Genomic DNA, 25,532 nt, shown 5'->3' on the forward strand with positions numbered 1-25,532 from the left:
TATGGAGTTACAGCTGCACTACAAACCTTTAATGTGCATTCAGCAACATGTAATTTGCACGCAGCCATAACTGAATAGTTAAAACAGTCTGATCGTTCAGGAGGTGGGAGCGGTAGGGGTCTCACCACTGGTCACAAGAATGAGGTCACATGTGGTGCTGCTCCAATTATTTTCATGGGACTGCCAGACATAGCCAAGCATTTGTACACAGCTGTTCCATCGGCCCCATCAAAGTAAATAGCGCAGTGCAGCACATATGCGACCTCTGTTCTATTCCATCTCCACATCACTGCAGGCGGGTTCAGCGAACCCTCAGTGACAAGAAGAGGGGGGCGTAGGATGCCCTTTTTTGGGGGCATCCTACGCCCTTTACTAAACATGTTATTTTAGGAGATATTTTATATAGTGGACTTCATATTCAGGAGTGCCAATAATGTTGATCACAACTGTAAGGCATCCCTCACACAGGCATTTGCGTGTTTCTGCAAACGCCTGTGTGAGGGAAGCCTTATCTCTTGAAATAACATATTGGGAGCGTTGTACAGCATCTAGCGCCGCACTGAAAAGACAGCACTAAATGCTGAAAAAACGTCTGTGTGAGGCTGCATTCACACGAACGTATATCGGCTCGGTTTTCACGTTGAACCAATATACGTCGTCCTCATCTGCAGGGTGGGGGAGAATGGAAGAGCCAGGAGCAGGAACTGAGCTCCCGCCCCCTCTCTGCCTCCTCTCCGCCCCTCTGTACTATTTGCAATGAAAGGAGGCAGAATGGGGGCGGGGCTAAGTTTCAAGAATTAGCCCCTCCCCCGTCCTGTCTCTCCCCATTGCAAATAGTGCAGAGGGGCGGAGAGGAGGCAGAGAGGGGCCGGGAGCTCAGTTCCTGCTCCTGGCTCTTCCATCTTCCCCCACCCTGCAGATGAGGACGACGTAGATCGGCTCGACGTGAAAACCGAGCCGATATACGTTCGTGTGAATGCAGCCTGAGGGAGGCTTAAGAGAAACGATCTGCTCCTGTAGTATGTTAAATTTATATAGGGGTTACATCCACTTTAAATCCTTTTGTTTACAGGGATTTTCCAGAACTTTTAGCAATGATGACCTATTCTCCAGATAGGTCACTAACAATTGATCAGTGAGATCCGCAGCTTGGAATCCCAGCAATCAGCTGTTGTCTGGGCTGTCATCAGTGTGAACAAAATTGAAAGCAGATAGTGCTGTCCACATTGCAGCAGCCTGGGCCAGTACTGCAGGCACATAGAAGTAAATGGGAGCTGTGCCTGCATTACCGTATCAGGCTACTGCAATATAGGCAGCACTATCTGCTTGTGTTGCTGTCAACACTGACAACAGGCATAGCAAACAGGTGATCATCAGTGATTGCAAGTGGCAAACCTGCATTAATCAACTATTGATGACCTATCCTGAATATAGTTTATAAAAAAGAAAACTCCCGGACAATCGCTTTAAAATGACAACTGACCTCATCTACAGCATGTATTATGCGGATACTACAAGTGTATATGATATAGTCATATATAAAATGTGCCCCACAATATGGAAATTAAGTGACATCACTTCCTATTCTGTAACATCTCCTCCATAATAAAGACAGTGCTGATGGGTCACACATCACCTCCTAGAAGTAACCAGCAGCAATGAAGACCTTCCTGCTCCTCCTTATATCACTGGCCTGCTTGTCAGGTGAGCATTACTAGAGACATTACTAGTACATTAGTAGAGAGATATTACTAGCACTATGATGAGATGTTTATATGGATGGAACCTTATTCTGTGTATTTCCAGGTGTCCAGTCTGAGCGACTTGTCCAGTCATTGGACCCAGTGGTGATAAAGCCCGGGACTTCCCACAAACTATCATGTCAAGGGTCTGGATTCACCTTCAGTGACCACTGGATGAGCTGGGTTAGAGAAACTCCTGATGGAAGATTACAGTGGTTATCCGCTATCACCTATGATGGGGGTAGCACATACTATCATGATTCTGTTAAAGGCCGATGCACAATTTCCAGAGATAACACTAATAACATGGTACATCTACAAATGAACAACATGAAGTCTGAGGACACGGCCAGATATTACTGTGCAAGATACACACTGATGCAAGACCATGTCTGAGTGTGACATAAACTGGTAGAGAGATTCCTCATTTCCACACTAGGGGGCAGTTTACGCCCTGTAATAAGGGAAGAAATAACATTGAAGCTACAATATACAGCACATAGAAATATCATAGAGAGACCGGAACACAATGCATCATGTATTAGGTTATGCTGATTACTTCAGTAATAATGTCTTCTAATTGCATTGCACTTGTGGAAACCTGTGGTTATTCTGAAATCTGCAGGTTGATCAACATTCCTATAGAAAGCCAGTAACAAACAAAGCAATGACGGTAGACATGGGGGAAAACTGAAAATCCTGACCAGGAAAACACAAAAAGTAGGAAGATAATAAAAGCAGCACACTAGCATTGAGCAGCTGAGCTCAACTAACTTCAGGTCCCGCTGCAACAAGCTGGAGTTGGCAGGAGTAACTCGAGTGGGTATCCTAACTCAGGCCTAGTAGTGGTGGTGACTACTCTGCATAGAACGATGGCTAGCACAGTAGGCGGATTACACAAAGGGGGTTTGTAATAACAATGATACAAGTTCAATGTGATGCCAGTGCCTCTGAGTATGGTGCAATGATGAAATAAATAGTCGAGACCGGAGCGCGTTAGTAAAACCGGAGGCACACAGTTTTTACTGACTCTTGCATATTAAAGGGGTTGTCCCGCGCCGAAACGTTTTTTTTTTTTCCCAACAGCCCCCCCCCCCCCCCCCCCCCGTTCGGCGCGAGACAAACCCGATGCAGGGACTTAAAAAAAAAAACACACAGCGCTTACCTGAATCTCCGCGCTCCGGTGACTTCTTACTTACCTGCTGAAGATGGCCGCCGGGATCTTCACCCTCGGTGGACCGCAGGGCTTCTGTGCGGTCCATTGCCGATTCCAGCCTCCTGATTGGCTGGAATCGGCACGTGACGGGGCGGAGCTACATGGAGCCGCTCTCCGGCACGAGCGGCCCCATTCAGAAAAGAAGAAGACCGGACTGCGCAAGCGCGTCTAATCCGGCGATTAGACGCTGAAAATTAGACGGCACCATGGAGACGAGGACGCTAGCAACGGAACAGGTAAGTGAATAATTTCTGATAACTTCTGTATGGCTCATAATTAATGCACAATGTACATTACAAAGTGCATTAATATGGCCATACAGAAGTGTATAGACCCACTTGCTTTCGCGGGACAACCCCTTTAACAGAATAGGATTTCACTCAGCAATTTTAGTAGACAGCAGAAACTTCAACAGTTAAGGGACATAGGAAGAACATACCGGGATTCCTCAAACTTTCTCCCTTGAAGACTAAGGCCTCCAAACTAGATTAGATCCTGACTATTTGTGGAAAATACTTGTGGAGGAATGGAGGAACAAGCATAGGCTTGCTGGAGGGCACACTGACTGTTACCTGCGCAGGGACTATTTAGACTCACAATTAACCCCTTAGTGACAAGCTTTTTTTCATTTTCTTCCTCCCCTTCTAAAAAATTGTAACTCCTTTATTTATCCATCGACGTAGCTGTCAGACAGAGTGTAGAGAAAAATTAGAAATCCCCCCACCGTTCGATGTCTTGTTTCTATGGCACCCAAGCTGCAACAAAAGTGACATGGTAACTTTATCTATGGGTCAGTCTAATTACTACAATACCAGACATATAGTGTTTTTTTTTGCTGTACTACTTGTATATGTCATTTAGTAAAATTATTTTCTGCTGCCATCTTCTGCACGCAATAGCTTTTTATTTTTCCATCGACATAGTTATGCGAAAGCTCATTTTTTTGCAGGACTGTATTCCTGCAGTTTTGGATTTTTGGATCTCTTTTTCTTGCATTTTTTCTTGCATTTCTGGAATTTTTTATCTGCCGACATTCATCCTGTTGGGCAAATAATACATCACTTTTTAATAGATCGTACGTTTACGGATGCAATACCATGCCATAGCATTACATCATACTGCGGTCGGGCAGGCAGTCTATCCAGCCACCCCACAGGCATGGCTTGATAGACATCCTGCTATCCTTTCAAAAGGCCCTCGGCTGCCATGACACCTGCACAACTCACTGCGATCTCACCGCGGGTGACCGTACGGGATCCACAAATATTGTTTGGGGGATTTAAATGCTGCTGTAAGTATTGACAGTGGCGTTTAAATGGTTAACAGCCTAGATCAGCCATGCGGCTTATCTGAGCTGTTGCCACCAGGTAAGAAAGCCATAGACCACTGATACAGGCCATCAAAAGACGTATCGGCTGTTGTTAAGGGGTTAAGGTGCTTTCTTCCTCACAAGCTTCCGCAGAGTCTGCCCTGGTCCTGGCTTCTTCCAGGAGGGTTGAAGTAGACTGCGCTCTCCCTTTAAGCGCTGTTGGGTCCCAATTCTCCTTACTCTCCTCTCGCTCTCCACGCTGCTCTACCTTCCCGAGCTCCACACTCACACCCGCGCTCTCAGACATCCGACGCTGCTCTGCCTGCTTCCACCGGCTCACTTCCTGTACCGCACCCTATCTTTTCCCGGGCTTCACTCAGCTCCTCCTACTCCTTAAATGAGAAAATTACATGGCAACAGCCAATTAGAAATGAGCAGTTGCTACGCTGAATGATCTTAAGCAGTTATACAGGAGAAACAGGGTTTTGACCCTGCAGGGTGCCTCTTATGTCCCCTTAAGGGCTCATAGCTAGGTCCCTAGGACTTATCAACTTTTTTGACTACTCTGTGGGACCCTCCAGTTCACTACACCGTCACATACAGTAGTGATATTACCCCAGATCTTTTAACTTTTTGCTCATCTCTATTGACAGGTTTGAGTAGGCAGTCAGTGTGCAGAGAGAAGACTGGGCAATTTTTGGACGCAATGACCAAAGGATTTTTTTGCTTACGTTTCCCATCATTCCAGCAATCTTAACTTTTCTAATTTTAGGCTGACATAGCTGTATGAGCTCTTCTTTTAGCCAGACTGTCTGTGCTTTCTTTTGGTACCAATTTTTATGAGTACATTTATGCAAGTGATTAATTTGTATGGATTTATATTTTTAAAGGGCCATTCCAGTGTTTTTTTTATTCATTCATGATGAAGCTATTCTCCAGTATATATAAGTGAGATAGTATTATTCTGGTTAGTTATTCCTTTCTATCTGAAACTCCTGGCCTCCTTCTCCTCAGGTGATCATGTGATCTTAATTCTGACCAGCTCACATTTACTTACGTTTCTGTGTTCTCAAATTGGTCAGTTTCTCAGTCAGCATTATATCTGTGTGATGCTGCTTCATGGGCCATGCCACAGAGGCATTTTAGAGAGGCATACAAACACTCCTAGCACAGTTACTTATCATGATGATAGAGCTCCTCTGTTACACAGTCATAATAGAGGAGATCACAGCTTATTACAGTATAATTATGGTCTATACCTCATTTAAAAGGTAATGACAGTGTACTTCCAGCAGGAAGAGATTGTGCAGGCTATAGCATGTGATGTTCTGATGCATTATGGGAATGCTAGTACAGAACAGTGAAGAAGAAAGCAGGGAAAAATCTCAACATCAAGACGGTGCCTGGTAAGCATCAAACAGGTAACTGCACTGCATGGAAGTGAGTACAATGTACAAAGGGGATGTCCAGAGTGTGTCAGACAATCAGTCATGACAAATATGTGTATCATTTGTTGTTTTTTAAGTGTTAAATACTAAGGAACATGTTTAGTGCTACACAATCAATGGGAAATAAAAATAAGTTCTATATTTGGGGGAAAGGGTTATATCAGTCTGGTTTACTTTTTGTTCACTAAAATAATGATGAGGGCACATTGGGTAGCATCTCAAGCCTCCCGTCCCACATGATTGATAATAATACTCATATAGTACTACTGCCTATCATACCAAAAGATGTGGAAATCCTTCTATGCTAGCCCTCATCATAGAAATTAGCACAGTGCTACAAGTGAGTGCCCTATAGTGCCTGTCTACATGAACAGTGATATTTGGCATGTCAGGGACCGCGGTTAGGAGTCGGTGAATGATTGCAGAGGCAGGCAATCATGGGGCACTATATTTTTTACAAACAGGGATAACTTTTTGGGTAGTCATGTAGACACTATGCAATACAGTTGGTTTCTGAACACTTGCCCAATTCCAAAGAGCTTCAAATTTTCTTTGACTAAATTTGTCATCGCCCTCATCTCCACCCATGGTGTTATTCTATCTGACCTAAAAAGAAAGAACATACAGAAAGTAGCAAACTAAGAGTTATGTACCAGACAGCTCTCATCACCTGTGCTTAATTAGCCCCCCCCCCCCCCTTTAATGAAACACCAATATGATTTTTTTTCAATCTGTTCCCATGGAACAACTAACAATACTTAGCAAGTCCACTTTGCAGCTCTTACTGCATTTCTGAACTTTACATTTTCTGGATCTCAGGCTGGATTCACACGAACAAATATCGGCTCGGTTTTCACGCTGAGCCGATATATGTCGTCCTCATCTGCAGGGGGGGGGGATGGAAGAGCCAAGAGCAGGAACTGAGCTCCCGCCCCCTCTCCACCCCTCTGCACTATTTGCAATGAGGAGAGGAGAGACAGGGCGGAGTTAATTTGTCTCCTATGGATGCCCCAGTTACAGTGAAAAAGTGTGAAATAAAAAGTGTGAAATCTATAACCCACATCTCATCATATAAGAATATCAGACCCCCCTGATGTCCCTATGGATGCCCCAGTTACAGTGAAAAAGTGTGAAATAAAAGTGTGAAATCTATAACTCCCCCGAGGTCTTATATGATGAGATGTGGGTTATAGATTGTAAAAAAAAAAATAGGTACAAAATTAAGTAAGAAAAAATACAGAATAAAGTAAATATCTATACATAAATAAAGAAAATGACCCATTGCCGACACCAACCAAAACCCTCGCCATATGCACCGTGTAAACTGAGACTATTCAAATTATACACAACATTCAAAACCAAATGAGGAAGCAATTCCTATACTTTATTTTAGTGTAAAAATAAAGAACTATAAATTATTTTTATTTTTTTTAGCTTTTTACATCTAATGTCACGGAAAAAAAAACACAGGAAAAAAATTAGTTATAACCCCGATAAAGAACTCTTCTCTACGTTGTCTAACCTATTAGCAGATTAGAAATGTCTTTAAAGAAGTGGAATAACATGGCTGTTAGCTTTGCAGTAGAGAAATACAATTCTTACTATTGTGCTGCTATCCTCAAATACAGTGTTCCCCAACTCCAGTCCTCAGGGACCGCCAACAGGTCATGTTTTCAGGATCTCCTTGGTATTGCACAGGTGATGTAATTATTGTCGGTGCCTCAGACATTGCCACAGGTGTTCTTGCTATAGGATATCCTGAAAACATGACCTGTTGGTGGTCCCTGAGGACTGGAATTGGGGACCACTGCTCAAATATATACATACTTTACAGATAATTTTCCAGGCAAATTCTGGATAGCAGGAGGTTGGGCTGCCGATAGCATTTCTCCATAATACAGAACCATCGGGGGATTGTCATTGTATTCAAAGAGGAGGGCAGAATACTTGTTGTTTTCACGGTTTAATACAATAGTTGTAAGAAAATATTCTTTAAAAGACAATTAAACAGTCATTATAAGCGAATAAGATATTTGTCGTTAATGGGGGTGTAGCTCATGGGCCGGATGCAAAAGTTTACCATGGGGCCCCCCAACTTCTCTTAACCCCTTAGTTACAGCGCTATCGTAAAACTACGTCCTGCTATTGCAGGACGTGTATGGAGGGAGGTAGCACCGCTATCTCCCTCCATACAGTGCGGGCGTCAGCTGTTTATTACAGCTGAAACCCGCGGGCAATAGCCACGCTCAGCCGTTCGGCCGATCGCGGCTATTAACCCTTTAAATGCCGCTGTCAATTCTGACAGCGGCATTTAAATCCCCCGAACGCTGTTTGGGGGTCCCGCACGGCCCCCCAGGGTGGCTTGATAGACTGCCTGTAAAAAAGCAGTATGACATAATTATCATACTGCAGGAGCGATCAAAGCATCGCATGTTAAAGTCCCCCAGGGGGACTTCAAAGTAAAGTAAGAAAAAAGATCAATAAAGTTTTTTAAATTGTAAAAAAAAAAAAAAGTTATAAAAGTTTAAATCACCCCCCTTTTGCCATATCAATTACTAAAAAATTTAAATCATAAAATAAAAATATGTATTTGATATCACCGTGTCTATAAAAGTCTGATCTATCAAAGTAGTGCATTATTTTTCCCGCACGGTGAACGTCGTCCGAAAAAAAAAAAGAAAGAATGCCAGATATACACTTTTTTAGTTACCCTGTCTTCCAGAAAAAATGCAATAAAAAGTGATCAAAAAGTTGTATGTATTCCAAATTGATACTATCGGGAACTACAGGACATCCTGCAAAAATTGAGCCCTTGCACAACGACGTCGACAGAAAAATAAAAAAGTTATTGCGCGCACAAAATGACCGCAGAAAATAATTGAAAAAAATTAAATATCTTAAAAAAAAAAATACAAGTACTACAGCAAAAAAAAAACTATATAAGTTTGGTATCGTAGTAATCATACTGACCCATAGAAAAAAAATATCAGGTCGTTTTTGTTGCAGTTTGATGGATTTTTTAAAATTTGAATCAAAATTTATTACATAAACAAGTAACAAGAGGCAGTTATGCCTCTATTTTAAAAGGGCTAAAAATATATCATGCAACGCGTTTTGGCGTGTAAAACTCCTTTATCAAGCATAAAATAACAGTGCATACCCTGCTATACATAGTTTAACTGATATACCATGTAATTAGTGTTCAAAAAAAGCATCCACTAGAAGTCGCTGGCATGGGACGCCAATCGAGCGCAAGGATGTAGCTAATTGCTTCCGCTTTCGTCATCGTCAAGCTGCTGGAACGCACATAATATGTATAAAAGCTTTACTATATGTAAATTAGGTGACGTCACTTCCTATTCTGTAATGTCTCCTCCATAATAAAGACAGTGCTGATGGGTCACACATCACCTCCTAGAAGTAACCAGCAGCAATGAAGACTTTCCTGCTCCTCCTTATATCACTGGCCTGCTTGTCAGGTGAGCATTACTAGAGACATTACTAGTACATTAGTAGAGAGATATTACTAGCACTATGATGAGATGTTTATATGGATGGAACCTTATTCTGTGTATTTGCAGGTGTCCAGTCTCAGCAACTTGTCCAATCATCAGACCCAGTGGTGATAAAGCCCGGGACTTCCCACAAACTCTCATGTCAAGGGTCTGGATTCACCTTCAGTGAACAATGGATCGACTGGGTTAGAGAGACTTCTGATGGAAGATTAACATGGATTGGTGAGATTAACCCTGCTGGGAGTGGAGCAACCTATCATGATTCATTTAAAGGCCGATGCACAATCTCCAGAGATAACAGTAATAACATGTTACATCTACAAATGAACGACATGAAGCCTGAGGACACGGCCAAATATTACTGTGCAAGAGACACACTGATACAAGACAATGTCTGAGTGTGACATAAACTGGTAGAAAGATTCCTCATTTCCCCACTAGGGGGCAGCACACTTCCAATAATATTATAGGGAAGGGAAGTCATAACATCGGAGCTACAATATACATTGAAATATCAAGGAGAGAAAGAAACACAATGCATCATGTGTTCGGTTATTTATTTTTTTAAATCTATAACTTGCATGAAAATAATTTACTTGCTTCGGAGAGTACAGGTGATATCTGGATTTTGAAAGAATATAATCGGTAACCTTATGATATGGCTAACATTAAGACTAGGTCTATACATTGACCCAGTTTACAAAGTCACATTGGGACACCACAAGTAATGGTGGATGTCGTCACATTACTACACGTGACGTCATGTGATGGTGAAATAAAAGTGCAAACAATCCAAGCCTGAAGGATCTGTGATTATAGACTGCAAGTTATAAGCGACTCTTCCAGCATAAAGTTCAGTGTAACATGCACACAGGTACCATACGCAACTTCGTCCACTCCTTCCTTTACATAGTGGGACCTTCAAAAATACGGAAGCAATCCAAAAGCACCAGAAATTATAGTAAAAAACAGCATTTATTCATATCATGTTAAAAATTGTGACATTTTGACCACACAGAATCTTTTGCAAGTCAGAAAAGACAGAGAAAGGCTAATGTAAACATAAAGCTGATCACAGAGTAGTTCCAACCTAAGCCTATCCCTAGCTGCTGATGAATAAACACCAAGGTAAAGAGATAGGGCCTGTGGCTCTGGTGGTTCACTATTAGTATTAATATCCACAATTCTTGCCCAAAAATTATATCAAATTTGGATACATAAAGAGATTGGATGTTTTTCGTTCCTCATTATTGATGAGTAACAGGATTATTATCCTTCACCCAAACCCCCGTCTGTAGTGTTTATTTAGTATTGTTGGCCCATATATGTTTTTTAAAGGATATCAATAAAGTTTATAATTTTTAGTCTATATCTGTGAAGGGCTATTTTAAATATTAGATATAGACTTTTCTGCCCCTGTGAATAAACATAAAGCTGACAGCTATTTAACCCCTTCCCGCCACAAGGCATAACTGTACATCCTAGCAGGGAGGTACTTAGCGCAACAGGGCATACAGTTACGCCCTGAGGATAGCGCAGGATGAGAAGAGATCTTGCACTATCCGGCAGCAGGAGCCGGCTGTCACCCATAGGCGGGCTCCCCCTAAAACAGTAGGGGTGCATAGGAGTGGTGAGCCTCGTTGTTAACCCTCTGTGATGTCATCAGACTCTCGCGATATAATTGCGGAGAGACCAATGGGCTGCCATGGCAACAGAACGCCAGATTCAGGCATACTGTATTGCCATTACGTATGATTGCTATTTCAAGCAATAACGCATTGCAGGACAGAAGTCCTGCAATGCTTTATCATAGCGATCATAGAAGTTATGGTGTAAGTCCTCCACAGGGACAGAAATAGCGTAAAAATAATAAAAAGTAAAAATAATGTAAAAAAACAACCCTTTTTGTGCTTTTTCTCATAACAGCTTAAAGGGGTTGTCCCGCGGCAGCAAGTGGGGTCATACACTTCTGTATGGCCATAATAATGCACTTTGTAATATACATTGTGCATTAATTATGAGCCATACAGAAGTTATAAAAAGTTTTTTACTTACCTGCTCCGTTGCTAGCGTCCTCGTCTCCATGGTTGCCGACTAATTTTCGCCCTCCGATGGCCAAATTAGCCGCGCTTGCGCAGTCCGGGTCTTCTGCAGTCTTCTATGGAGCCGCTCGTGCCAGAGAGCGGCTCCGTGTAGCTCCGCCCCGTCACGTGCCGATTCCAGCCAATCAGGAGGCTGGAATCGGCAATGGACCGCACAGAAGAGCTGCGGTCCACGGAGACAGAGGATCCCGGCGGCCATCTTCAGCGGTAAGTATTGAAGTCACCGGAGCGCGGGGATTAAGGTAAGCGCTCCGGTAAACTTTCTTTACTTCCCTGCATCGGGGTTGTCTCGCGCCGAACGGGGGGGGGGGGGGGGGTGAAAAAAAAAAAAACCCGTTTCGGCGCGGGACAACCCCTTTAATTTTTTTTCTTTTATTAAAATCCCAAATATTTGATATTGCTGTATCCGCAACAACATGTACAGTAAGTTGAACACCTCTTTTATCCTGCAGGGTAAAAGTGTAAGAAAAAACCCTAAAACACTGAGGCAAAATGCTAATTTTTATCATTTTGCCTCCCAGAAAAACGCAATAAAAGTGATCAAAAAAGCTATATGTACCCCAGCATGGTACTAATGAAAAATGCAACTCTTCTCGCAAAAAATAAGCCCTCACAGAGCTCTGTAAATGGAAAAATAAAAAAGTTATAGGACTTTGAAAGCAGCGATTTGGGAAAAAAAAACGATTTCCAAAAAAAGGATTTTTATTGTGGAAAAGAGGAAAAACCTAAAAAAATATAAGAATTTTAGCATTGTTGTAATCATATGCTGCATGATTAACACTGTAAAAAAAAATCTATGGCAGAATTGCTTTTTCTCCCTACTATCATAAAAAAATATAAAAAGTTTTATAATATCGTCTATGTAAAAATGGCACCAATAAAAACTACAGTTCGCCACGCAAAAAACAAGCCCTTATACAGCCGTGTCGACAGAAAAATAAAAAAGTTATGGCTTTTGAAAAATGGAGATGAAAATCTGCCAAAAATAGCTGTGTCCTTAAAGGGGTTGTCTCGCGCCGAAACAGGTTTTTTTTTTCCCATAGGCGCAGGACTACCCCAATGGATGTGTTAAAAAAAAAAAAAAACATATTACTTACCCGAATCCCCGCTCTGCAACGTCTTCCTTCTTCCTACTTCTTCCTTCACCAAGATGGCCGCCGGAATCTTCACCCACGATGCACCGCGGGTCCTTTCCCATGGTGCACCGTGGGCTCTGTGCGGTCCATTGCCTATTCCAGCCTCCTGATTGGCTGGAATCGGCACACGTGACGGAGCGGAGCTACGATGACCAGCTCTCCGGCACGAGCGGCCCCATTCACCAGGAAGAAGACCGCACAGCGCAAGCGCGTCTAAAAACGCCAGAAGAAAGCGAAATTAGACGGATCCATGGCGACGGGGAGGCTAGCAACGGAGCAGGTAAGTGAATAACTTCTGTATGGCTCATAATTAATGCACGATGTATATTACAAAGTGCATTAATATGGTAATACAGAAGTGCTTAACCCCACTTGATTTCGTGAGACAACCCCTTTAAGCCCGAAACAGGCCACGTCCTTAAGGGGTTAAAACCCGAAAAGAAATCTTTTTCAGAGCAGGTTGGCTGACACCAAGGACATGTGACCATTGCAGCCAATCACTGGCTTACTTTGGTACTGCAGATGATTATGCAGTGATCACATGTCCCAGTGATTATTCCTGTAATGTCTGTTTACATGGGCCGATCGTCATTCAGTTTTTCTACATGCATGAACCAAATGAGGAGCGATAAGCAAACAAATTACACTGGTCAACAAATAAAAAAAAAATCTGTATCTTGTTTGGAAACAGGTTGATTTAACTAATTTTGGGGTCCCAAATTCAGTGGAAGAATCAGATTCTATATATCACGCCACATTTCTGAAATACATAGCACTATTACATAGACAGTAATACAGTATTGACAAATATTGTATGGTTTTAAATACAAGAAAAAAATTAAACACTTTTTCTGTATCTGGTTTGGAAACAGGTTGATTTCACTAATTTTGCGGTATAGCACTATTATGCCCCCTGCACATTGGGCGTAAATTCCACGGTGGGATTTACTGCAGAATTTTTGGCCGTGCCAGCCTGCATAGGATTGCATTAGATAACGCAATCTTAGGCAGACGTCCGTGATTTGTCCGTGTGAAAATACACGCAGAAAACAAATCACGGCATGCTCTATTTCTGTGCGGGTCTTGCAGAGTCCCGCCCAGAAATGTCAGTGGTGATGGGCCGGCTCCTCTCTGCGCATGCGCTGTCTGTCCGGCATCCAGCACACAGTGCAGAGAGGAGACGCCGGGAGCGGGTAAACCGCAGGGCTGTCCCGGGGCACATCTCGCAGCGGGATCCGACCTGGCCATCTGCAAAGGTGCCCTTTAGTGTAATACCACAATGTGAAATTAAACTGAAGCAATAGCAAATCGCTACCTGTAGTCACATAAAAATGGTAGTTCAGCAGGGTCCTTAGAGCAGCTATTCCCCCCGCTAGCTGGATGATCCTCTGGTAAGAACAGCAGAAGAGAAACATTTCAGCTCCGGTCCTACATCTTCATCTAGACAAAAGCCAAGGTGATGGCACCGCTAAGGTTCTGAAATATGTTGCTGCAGAATCTCCTGTTCTCTTAATTATGTCTGAGTCTACCTAACAACTGCCATTTCTCTTAGATTCTTCTAACTTTTAGAAGACAGGGATAAAAAATTGACAATGAAAAAATTAAAAATTGGTCTGTTGGGAGGTGGTTAAAGGCAACCTGTCACCAGGTATGACCACCACTGACAAAGTTATGGTGCTCATATGGCAGATTCCCTGGGGTCGAGGGAGGTATTTCTTTTACTTACCTGTCTCCCATATCCAGCGCTGTCACCCCTGAAAGTCAGCATAGACTGTGAAGCCGGACCGCTGACAGCATGCTGTGCGTGCGCACTCCCATTGATTCTGCCATTTGCCTTATCTGCCTAGGGCACCAAAATACTTTGTCCTGGACCTGATGCAAAACCTGCAACAGGAACCCCCAAATACGATGCTTCATTTATAGTCCTGCTCTCCTTATATGGGGAAGAGAGACCCTATGAGCCCCCTAAGGCTCCAGGGTCCAGCTGCAAACACATTTTCTGCACCCATCACAGTTACACACATGTATGTGAGCCACCTTACTCACAATGTTTTGAAGGCATTTTGACAAGTATGACCTGGGTATAATGGAGACGTCCTACTGTAGCCTTCTTCTTTTCCTTCACCTCTGTTAATTACCTAACTAACCACAGACACCTTCTTCTTTGCATTAAATTGGTCACAGCAGCCATTTATTACAAACAACATAACATTAAATCTCAAAACAAATCATAATATTCCCAATCCCCAGAGAAAGGGAGATCCTTGGAGCCCCGAATAATTTTGTTGCCTCACCAACCAGGGAAATATTTGTAATGCCTCCCGCCGCACACCAACCAACTTGGGAGACCCTATTTCCCAAATCCCACCTACCGCCGCAGACCAACTCACTCAGGAGACCCAAGTCACCAACTAGCCTCTATATGCCTACCTCCTGACACCGAGGCCCGGTAGCCACTCCAGCCATCTTTGCAGGGAATACGGCCTGTCAAAGCAAAGAGGCAACAGACCAACCTAATGATCAATCAAAGGGGGTAAGGTAGCTATCCAGCCCCTGCCTTCTGCCCCTCCCACTTTTGTGCTGACTCCAAGGACCCCCTTACCCACCACAGCCAGCATGGCTTAACCCTCCTCAAGCCTGCACTGCACCCCATGACAACAAGACACGCTCAATTCCCTCTTGCACTGCCAATAGCAACAAATCTGTTCAATTGCCTTTAGATGAACTCCATCATCTCTCCAATAGTTACCCACCTGCAATACCTTACACCACAACATTCCTCTTACTTCGATCCACCGGATCATTGCCATACTCCTATTGAAATTCAATTGCCAACCATATTCCCTCCTACCGTAACCGCGGTCTTACATAAAATTTGTATCGATCCAATACCCACCTACCTATCTTTTTTACTGCCTTCCCATCCAATTCCTCATGTAATCGCCTCCGTGGCTGCCCCCACACTGAACAAATGTGTCCCACACTGCGAACTGTCCAAGCTTACCTTTTCCAACACTTTCTTAAAATCCATGCTAAACTGGACATTGATAAAAAAAAAACGCCCATGCCTCAGCAAAGGCACCGTTTCCACTCTTGAAACCCTTACAAACTCACTCCAAAATAGTTTCCATCCCCAAAACACCCCAGTAACCTAATACTTTCCGGCACCACTGGCAGCAGGCGAAAAGCGGACTTGGCATCTGCTTTTGCCAACAACTCCCCCTCCCCATATTCTAATCCACCGAACCACTGCGTCAAACGACGTGTACACCACCCAACAAGTTCAGGGTCTATACCCTCCTTCTACACTCCTTCTTGGGTAAGAGCAGTTATGAATCAACCAAACTTTACTTGGTTCCTTGATTTGCACTACCCCGAGTGGCAACACTGAATTTCAGCAAAGGTTCCTTAATTGGTCCCACCATGCAACCTAAGCGAACCTCCTTGCTACGTTTTTTGGTTATGACAGTAACTTAGTAAGTTCTTTTGAAAATATAACTACATCATGCAGCTTTTTTGTTAAAAAAACATTCCAGAGACCCCCCCAATAACAGTTCCGCCTTGCTCCTATGCTGGTACCTTCTTAGTAATGACACCATCTCTCCCAGCCTCACCAGTGTCTTCCTTTTCAGAAACTCCTGTACCCTTTTCTATACCTAAAACACTTTACAGCTCTGTGTGCTGCATTACAATGAAAGCAGGTTTGTTTAAACCTGCAGACTCCTCCAAATTTGCCTCAGCCTTTTTTAAATTACCAACAGAACCAAGCCTGTTTCCTCCTCCCAGACCATACCAACCTGCCCCCCTGTGTACTACTTTCCGAGCCTCCAGACCCATCTTTCCCTAAAAAACTGTCTCATATCTCATTGGGACCACCACCCGAAACCTCCGCCCAATATCCTTTTGATCGCATCTTATGGATAAGCAAACTGCTTTCCACTGCCTGAACTGCTCATCATAGCATAGTCAAAACAGTCCCCCGTAAACCCCATATATGCCTCTCCTATAGAAACAAAATAGCACAAAGACCAGAGCAATTCTCTGAAGCCTTCTCCCCAATAACCCTTGCTAAGATTGTGAATGCTTACCAGCAATTGGTAAATATCTGCGGAATCGACCACCATCAACACTTTTTTTCCTTCTTCGCCTTATTTTCAACCCGTTCACCCTTGTCTAAATTAAACTACATGAGTGGGAGAAGGGAGAATATCTCTACATACTCATCTCGCCATATTTTTTCCCTAAACTCCTTTAAAATGTGCCCCCAAAGGCCTTTCAAAACTCACACAGACTTCACCTTTTTCCCTGCCAAGCAAAATTGAACCCCATCTCCCTCCTTGTACTTCTGCACAGAGACCGCTACCCTTGGTTGCCTGCTCAACTCCTAATTACCCCAGCCAAGCTTCCCACCATAACACTCGCACTGCTAGATGACGCTCTAGACTGCGTGGCCCACGCCGCCACTGGCGATAGACCTGTCCCTTTTTCCTTCCTGTCTTGCAAGGACTCACACAGTATCTCTCTAACATCCCCTTCCCCGCCACAGGTGCCTTCAGCTGATCCCTCACCCTGGCAACTGCCACCCATGCTAACCTTTGCTGGCACAACCTGACTAGTGAAAGTATACAGACAATCCATATATGTAGACTTACCCGGTTGCACCGGGGCTGCAAACCCACCATATCCTTCTTCCAGCTGTTCCCTCTCCTCCACCACAGTGCATCTTCTCCTGTCCGACCAATCCCATTCTGACTACAGCCACCTTTCTGTGCCTACAGCCGCCTCTCTGTGCCTACAGCCGCCTCTCTGTGACTACAGCCGCCTCTCTGTGACTACAGCCACCTCTCTGTGACTACAGCCACCTTTCTGTGACTACAGCCACCTTTCTGTGACTACAGCCGCCTCTCTGTACCTGCAGCTGCCTCAGATTTTCCTGCGGCCCCCTCTCTTCTGCCCACCGCTGAACCAGCTGCCCGCTGCCCTCAGCTTTTCACAACCTGGCTTGTAGAGCTGCTAATCCCTGGATTCCTCCCTCATCTCTCCTCTGGACCTCCAACGTCCCTGACTGCTGCCAGGCTGCTCCCTGACCGGCACCATGCCAGGTGAGCAGCCCTCAGCTCTGTCTCCTCTCACTACCAGCTGTCACGTGCCAGGCCCTGCCCCCCTCCCAGCACAGGGCCTTGCGCGGACACTGTGCTGCGCCGCCTGACAGGATTCCCCCAGGCCTACCCTCTCCCCTCCACTGTGTTGCCGGAGAGGACAAGCCCTGAGGAACTGGTGACTGGATCCTTATGCGGCATCGCGCAAGACCGTGCTCTCAGGTACACTGCACTGCCACATGCACTGAGCGTGGCCTTCTCTCACTCACCACTCCAACTTCCGGCTCCATCTCTGCTGTCCCCCAGCACTGCTCCCGACATGTCCTCCAGCCAAGGAAGTTCTCTCTCCTCCACTACCACTCTGATCTTCTCCAGGAACGCCTCAATCCCAGTTAAGGTTACAGATCCTCTGTCAGACTCTTCACTGTCCTCACTGCTTCTTCACAGTCATTCTTCTCCAGGACTGGCTCCTCTCACTTCTTCCTGCACTTTTTCCTCTTTCCAGCACCTCTTCTTTACATTAACCCTTTCCCTCCCCGTTAACCCTGTCATGCTTGCCTCCACTTACAGCCCCTGGCCTTCAGCTCCGGCATTTCTTTACTTGGTGTAGTGACTGTTCTGGGGTAAATTTAGCAGCTGCTGGCATGGAAGCACTTTCCCTGGCACTAATATGGGGCACTGTGGGTAGACGGAGGATCATTCAGTGTCTGGCACTCTTGTGGGTTATTAATTTTAATTGGCAAACTGTACATAAGATGAATTTGTAATTACTCACAATTTTGTTTTTATTTAAAGAACTTGCTTAAAATTGGGAGTTTGATTCATTTAGTATAACATAACTCTGTGTTATGGTTTTGGTTGACATTTTTTGTTATATTATGTATTTTTAATAGAAGTAGTTTAATAGAATGTGTTTCGAGGGATAGTAGGTTATTTATGGGTCATTTTTCCTTGTTTAAGCAGTAATATAAATACATGGATAACCTGCATAGACATATAATATGTATATTTCTCTCACAATATGGAAATGAAGTGATGTCACTTCCTATTCTGTAACATCTCCTCCATAATAAAGACAGTGCTGATGGGTCACACATCACCTCCTAGAAGTAACCAGCAGCAATGAAGACTTTCCTGCTCCTCCTTATATCACTGGCCTGCTTGTCAGGTGAGCATTACTAGAGACATTACTAGTACATTAGTAGAGAGATATTACTAGCACTATGATGAGATGTTTATATGGATGGAACCTTATTCTGTGTATTTCCAGGTGTCCAGTCTCAGCGACTTGTCCAGTCATTAGACCCAGTGGTGATAAAGCTCGGGACTTCCCACAAACTCTCATGTCAAGGGTTTGATTACACTTTCAAAGACTACCATATAATCTGGGTTAGAGAGACTTCTGATGGAAGATTAACATGGATTGGTGAGATTAGCTCTGATGGGACCCGTACAGCTTATCATGATTCTGTTAAAAGCCGATTCACAATCTCCAGAGATAACAGTAATAACATGGCATATCTACAAATGACGTGAAGTCCAATGACAAGGCCAGATATTACTGTGCAAGCTACACAATGATACAAAACAATGTCTGAGTGTGACATAAACTCCTAGAAAGATCCATTATTTCCTCACTAGGAGGCAGCACATGTCCTATTACAGGGAAGGGAAGAAATAAGATTAGAGCTACTGTACAGTATACCGTACCATAGAAATACCAGGAAGAGATGAGAACACAATGCATCATATATTATGTTGATTACTTTGGTAATAATGTCCTCAAATTGTATTGCACTTGTGGAAACCTGTGGTTGTTCTGAAATCTGCAGGTTGATCAATATTCCTATAGAAATACAGTAAAAAACAAGCAAGCAGTGTCAGCAGAGATGGGGAAAACTAAAAATCCTGAGCAGATAAACACAAAAAGTGTGATGGCAGGGAAAGCAGCCCACTAGCGCTGAATGGCAGAGTTCAACTCACTGCAGGTCTTGCCACAGAGTAGTGATACTGGGGTGGTCACAGTCAGATTTTGCCACATGCAGTAGTGATATTGGAGCTCGTATAGTCAAATTTGTGCCCAAATCTTTTCATGTGCTGCACATCACTGTTTACAGATATGGGTAGACAGTCAGTGTGGGCCGTGAAGACAGTGAATGTTTGGACTCAATGACCAAAGGAATTTTTATTTAGCTTATATTTCTCATTATTCCCATAGCCATGACTGTATATTAGGCCGACATAGTTGTATGAGGTCTTGCTTCTTGTTGGACTATCTGCTTTCTTTAGCATATCTCTATCAGAAAGAACCAGAGAATTGTTGAAATCTGAGAGTTTGTTCCTCCAGTTCTTTGGGTTAAGGGACAATCTGCCAGGAACGCAACTATCAAAATATGGATCAAGGTGGTTATCCTAGAGTGTTATAAGCTACAGAGCCTGCCTAGCCTGCAGGGTTCATGCTCACACCACCATGACCACTGCAACCAAATAAGTTGGGCTGCAGAGGTACCCCTATGTTTTATCTGTTAGACTGCCTCCTGGGTCTTTTCTTAGCCATTACAGGTTGGATATAGCACAGCAGCATTTGGCCTTCAGTACTACAATAAGTCAATGAATTCTATACCTACCCTAACCGAAGCTTCTTAAATGCGTGCTTTCATTAAAATGTAACTTTTTTGTCTCTCAACAGTACATGAAGGTACAATTGTTCAATGCTCACCAGTATACCAAACTGCGCTACTGCATGGAGTGCACTGTGAAAGGCTGTATGAGACCACTTATTAGACCCTACCAGAGGATATGGGAATACATGGCAGCTCATCGGCACAGCATTAGTAAGGAACCACATTGTTAAGGCACATTTGGGTGAAACCCACAGCAAGTCAGTGGCAAATCTGCACCCAAACCTACATAAAAATCCATATGCAGATTTTATGATGAATTTGCTGCAGCCAAATGTACAGCTTAAAAAGTTTAACATGTACATCTGCCCTTAAAGAGACAATGACTATGTGAGAAGAGGCATAACTTATAGATGCTGGGTCTCAATGCAAAATTTGTAATAGGACTTCAACTATAAGGGCGCCCACCCACTGGCGTTTTTTTTCCCTGCGAAATTCGCAGCATTTTTTTCTCTGCAGGGGTCTATGGGACTTGTAATGTTAAAATCGCGATCGCGCAAAATCGCAATTTACCGCGAAATTGCGATTTTGTGCGATCGCGATTTTAACATTACAAGTCCCATAGACCCCTGCAGAGAAAAAAATGCTGCGAATTTCGCAGGGAAAAAAAAAGGGCCAGTGGGTGGGCGCCCTAATGCTTCATTCATAGTCCTGGTCAACTTAGGGACCTTTCTCACAGGATGGAATATCCTGCTACACTGTCCTCATGTGGAATATTCCACACCAAAATCTTCTGACAATGTGTGTGATGCCTTCACAGCTTGTACAAGGCTTCACTGTCCACATTCTATCAGTTTCTGAGGTTTCCTCAAACATGGCTGCACTGCACACATACCAGACATTTTCCATTTCCATATAGCATTGCCAACAGTGGTCTTAGTAAAGTCCAAAAGAGCTGTGATGTCCCGAACTGATTGGTTACTCAGGTAACACCCTACCACCAAACTCCATTGGAAGTCTGTCAACTCTACACCTTGTGGGATTCTGTATTAGGGTATGGATTGCCTAAGGCCTCCTGCCCACGGCCGTGTCAGATTCTGCCAGTGGAATATCGCAGCAGAGTCTGACACAGCGTCCCCCAAAGACCCCATACTCACCTCTCCAGATCTGCCGTGTGAATCCTGTCCGGCGAGCCGGCACACATGCGCAGTGCAGCACGTGATTCGCCGTGGGTGGACAACGGCGCAGCTGGCGGTGGCATGTAATCACGCAATACTTCCACTGTGAGCCGAGCGGAAGTATCGCAGGACAGGCAGCTTCGATTGACTACAATGGAAGCCGGCCACGCGTTTTTCCGACTCAATTAGAACATGCCGCGATTACTTTCACGCTGCAGAATTCTGTGGTAGAATTTTGCTGCATGAACATTGACAGGCAGTACGTTACATAGAAACTAATAGCAGCAGATTAACACTGTGCATTTCCACCACGTGAAATGCGGCAGAAACCCATCCATGGGAATTAGCACTAAGGCTGCTTTCACATCTGCCTTCAGGGATTCTGTTTTTCTGCTCCACTATGAGAGCAGGACAAGGAAATCCCCTAGCCGAATCGATCCTTCTTATGACAGAACTGAACAGCATCAAACAGATTCCATTGGCTATAATAGGTACATTTGGTTTCCGCTCAGCTGTCTGGCATCTTACCGGATGAAAAAGTCCTGCATCATAATTTCTGTATCATACCTTTTCCATTTTCTATATAACCTCATACACATATGGTATATAACATGTATATATGCTTCACTATATGGAAATTAAGTGACGTCACTTCCTATTCTGTAACATCTCCTCCATAATAAAGACAGTGCTGATGGGTCACACATCACCTCCTAGAAGTAACCAGCAGCAATGAAGACTTTCCTGCTCCTCCTTATATCACTGGCCTGCTTGTCAGGTGAGCATTACTAGAGACATTACTAGTACATTAGTAGAGAGATATTACTAGCACTATGATGAGATGTTTATATGGATGGAACCTTATTCTGTGTATTTCCAGGTGTCCAGTCTCAGCGACTTGTCCAGCCATTAGACCCAGTGATGATACAGCCCGGGACTTCCCACAAACTCTCATGTGCATACACCATCAGTGGCTACTATATGCACTGGGTTAGAGAGACTTCTGATAGAAGATTACAGTATATTGGTTGGATTAGCCCTGATGGATCTGCCACATTCTATCATGATTCTGTTAAAGGCCGATTCACATTCTCCAGAGATAACAGTAATAACATGGCATATCTACAAATGAACGACGTGAAGTCTGAGGACACGGCCAGATATCACTGTGCAGGAGACTCACACAGATACAAGACAATGTCTGAGTGTGACATAAACTGGTAGAAAGATCCATCATTTCCCCACTAGGGGGCAGCACACATCCTATAATATTACAAGGAAGGGAAGAAATAATATTGCAGCTATAATATACAGTACATGGAGAGACAGGAACACAATGCATCATGTATTAGGTCATGCTGATTACTTCAATAAAAGTGTCTTCTAATTGTTTTGCACTTGTGGAAACCTGTGGTTGTTCTTAAATCTAGAGCTTGATCAATATTCCTATAAAAAGCCAGTAACAAACAGGCAAGCAGTGTCAGCAGAGATGGGAAATCTGGAGATCTTGACCAGAAAAACATGAAAAGTAGCATGGTAGTAAAAGCAGCGCACTAGCGCTGATCGGCAGGTCCCGTCACATACAGTAGTGATATTACCCCAGATCTTTTAACTTTTTGCTCATCTCTAGTGACAGGTTTGAGTAGGCAGTCAGTGTGCAGAGAGAAGACTGGGCAATTTTTGGACTCAATGGCAAAGGATTTTTTGGCTTATGTTTCTCGTCATTCAAGCAGTCATAACTTTTCTAATTTTAGGCTGACATAGCTGTATGAGCTCTTGTTTTAGTCTGACTGTCTGTGCTTTCTTTTGGTACCAATTTTTATGAGTACATTTATGCGAGTAATTAATTTGCATGGATTCATATTTTTAAAGGGCCACTCCAGTGTTTTTGATGATGTAGTAATAATAATCTTTATTTGTATAGCGCCAATTTATTCGGCAGCTATTCCCCAGTATATATAAATGAGCTAGTATTATTCTGGTTAGTTATTCCTTTCTATCTGAAACTCCTGGCCTCCTTCTCCTCAGGTGATCATTTGATCTCAATTCTGACCAGCTCACATTTACTTGAGGGTGCGTTCACACGAACGTATATCGGCTCGGTTTTCACGCCGAGCCGATATACGTTGTCCTCATGTGCAGGGGGGAGAGGCTGGAAGAGCCCAGGAGCAGAAACTCAGCTCCCGCCACCTCTCTGCCTCCTCTCCACCCTTCTGCACTATTTGCAATGGGAGGGGCGGAACGGGGGCAGGGCTAATTCCCCCCCGAAACTGAGCCCCGCCCCCGTTCCGCCTCCTCTCATTGCAAATAGTGCAGAGGGGCGGAGAGGAGGCAGAGAGGGGGCGGGAGCTCAGTTCCTGCTCCTGGGCTCTTCCAGCCTCCTCCCCCCCCTGCACATGAGGACAACGTATATCGGCTCGGCGTGAAACCCGAGCCGATATACGTTCGTGTGAATGCACCCTGAGTTTGTGTGTTCTCAAATTAGTCAGTTTCTCAGTCAGCATAATATCTGTGTGATGCTCCTTCATGGACCATGCCACAGAGGCACTTTTGTAGGGCACAAAACACTCCTGTCACAGTTACTGATGATGATCACAGAGCATCTGGCACAAAGTTATAATAAAGGAGATCACAGCTTATCATCCTGGCAGTATAATTATGGTCTGTGCCTTATTTAGAAGGGATAGGCAGTGTTCTTCCAGCAGGCAGAGATGGTACAGGCTATAGCATTTGCTGTTCTGATGCATCATGGGATTGCTAGCACAGAACAGGGAAGAAGAAAGCAGGGAAAAATCTTAGCATCAAGATGGTTCCTGCATCAAACAGGTAGCTGCAGTGCATGGAAGTGATTGCGATGTACATAGGAGATGTCCAGAGTGTGACAGGCAATCAGTCATAACAAATATGTGTATCATTTGTTGTTTTGTAAGTGTTAAACACTAAGGAACATGTTTAGTGCTACATAAGCGATGGGAAATACGTAAACATTAGCTCTTTATTTGGGGGGGGGGGAGGGTTATATCTGTCTGGCATACTTTTTGCTCACTGAATTAATGATGAGGGCACATTGGGTAGCACCACAAGCCTCCCGTCCCACATGATTGATAATAATACTCATACAGGACTGCTGCCTCTCATACCAAAATATGTGGAAATCCTTCTATGCTAGCCCTCATCATAGAAATTATTACAGTGCTACAAGTGAGTGTTATATAGTGCCTTCTTACATGTACAGTAACATTTGGCATGCCAGGGATTGTGATCAGGAGTCGGTGAGTAATTACAATGGCTGGCAATCATGGGGCACTAACTTTGATAGAGATAGGGACACATTTTTTTGGTATTCCTATATGCACTATTCAAATCAATACCGTTAGTTTATAAACACTTGCCCAATACCAACGAGCTCCAAATTTTCTTTGACGAAATTCGTCATCACCCTCATCTCCACCGAGTGTGTTACCTTCTATGCGACCTAAAAAGAAAGAACATACACAAAGTAGCAATAAAAGAGTTAAGCACCAGACAGTTGTCATCACCTGTGCTTAATTAGCCCCCACCCCTATGAAAGACCAATATGATTTTTTTGCAATCTGTTCCCATGGAACAACTAACATAAGTACAATACTTAGCAAGTCCACTTTGCAGATCTTAAAGGGGTTGTCCCGCGAAAGCAAGTGGGTCTATACACTTCTGTATGGCCATATTAATGCACTTTGTAATGTACATTGTGCATTAATTATGAGCCATACAGAAGTTATCAGAAGTTATTCACTTACCTGTTCCGTTGCTAGCGTCCTCGTCTCCATGGTGCCGTCTAATTTTCAGCGTCTAATCGCCCGATTAGACGCGCTTGCGCAGTCCGGTCTTCTTCTTTTCTGAATGGGGCCGCTCGTGCCTGAGAGCGGCTCCTCGTAGCTCCGCCCCGTCACGTGCCGATTCCAGCCAATCAGGAGGCTGGAATCGGCAATGGACCGCACAGAAGCCCTGCGGTCCACCGAGGGTGAAGATCCCGGCGGCCATCTTCACCAGGTAAGTAAGAAGTCACCGGAGTGCGGGGATTCAGGTAAGCACTGTCCGTTTTTTTTATTAAGTCCCTGCATCGGGTTTGTCTCGCGCCGAACGGGGGGGCTATTGAAAAAAAAAAAAAACCGTTTCGGCGCGGG

The sequence above is a fragment of the Eleutherodactylus coqui genome, chromosome 5 (genome assembly GCF_035609145.1).
Source record: "Eleutherodactylus coqui strain aEleCoq1 chromosome 5, aEleCoq1.hap1, whole genome shotgun sequence".
NCBI classification, from domain to species: Eukaryota; Metazoa; Chordata; class Amphibia; order Anura; family Eleutherodactylidae; genus Eleutherodactylus; species Eleutherodactylus coqui.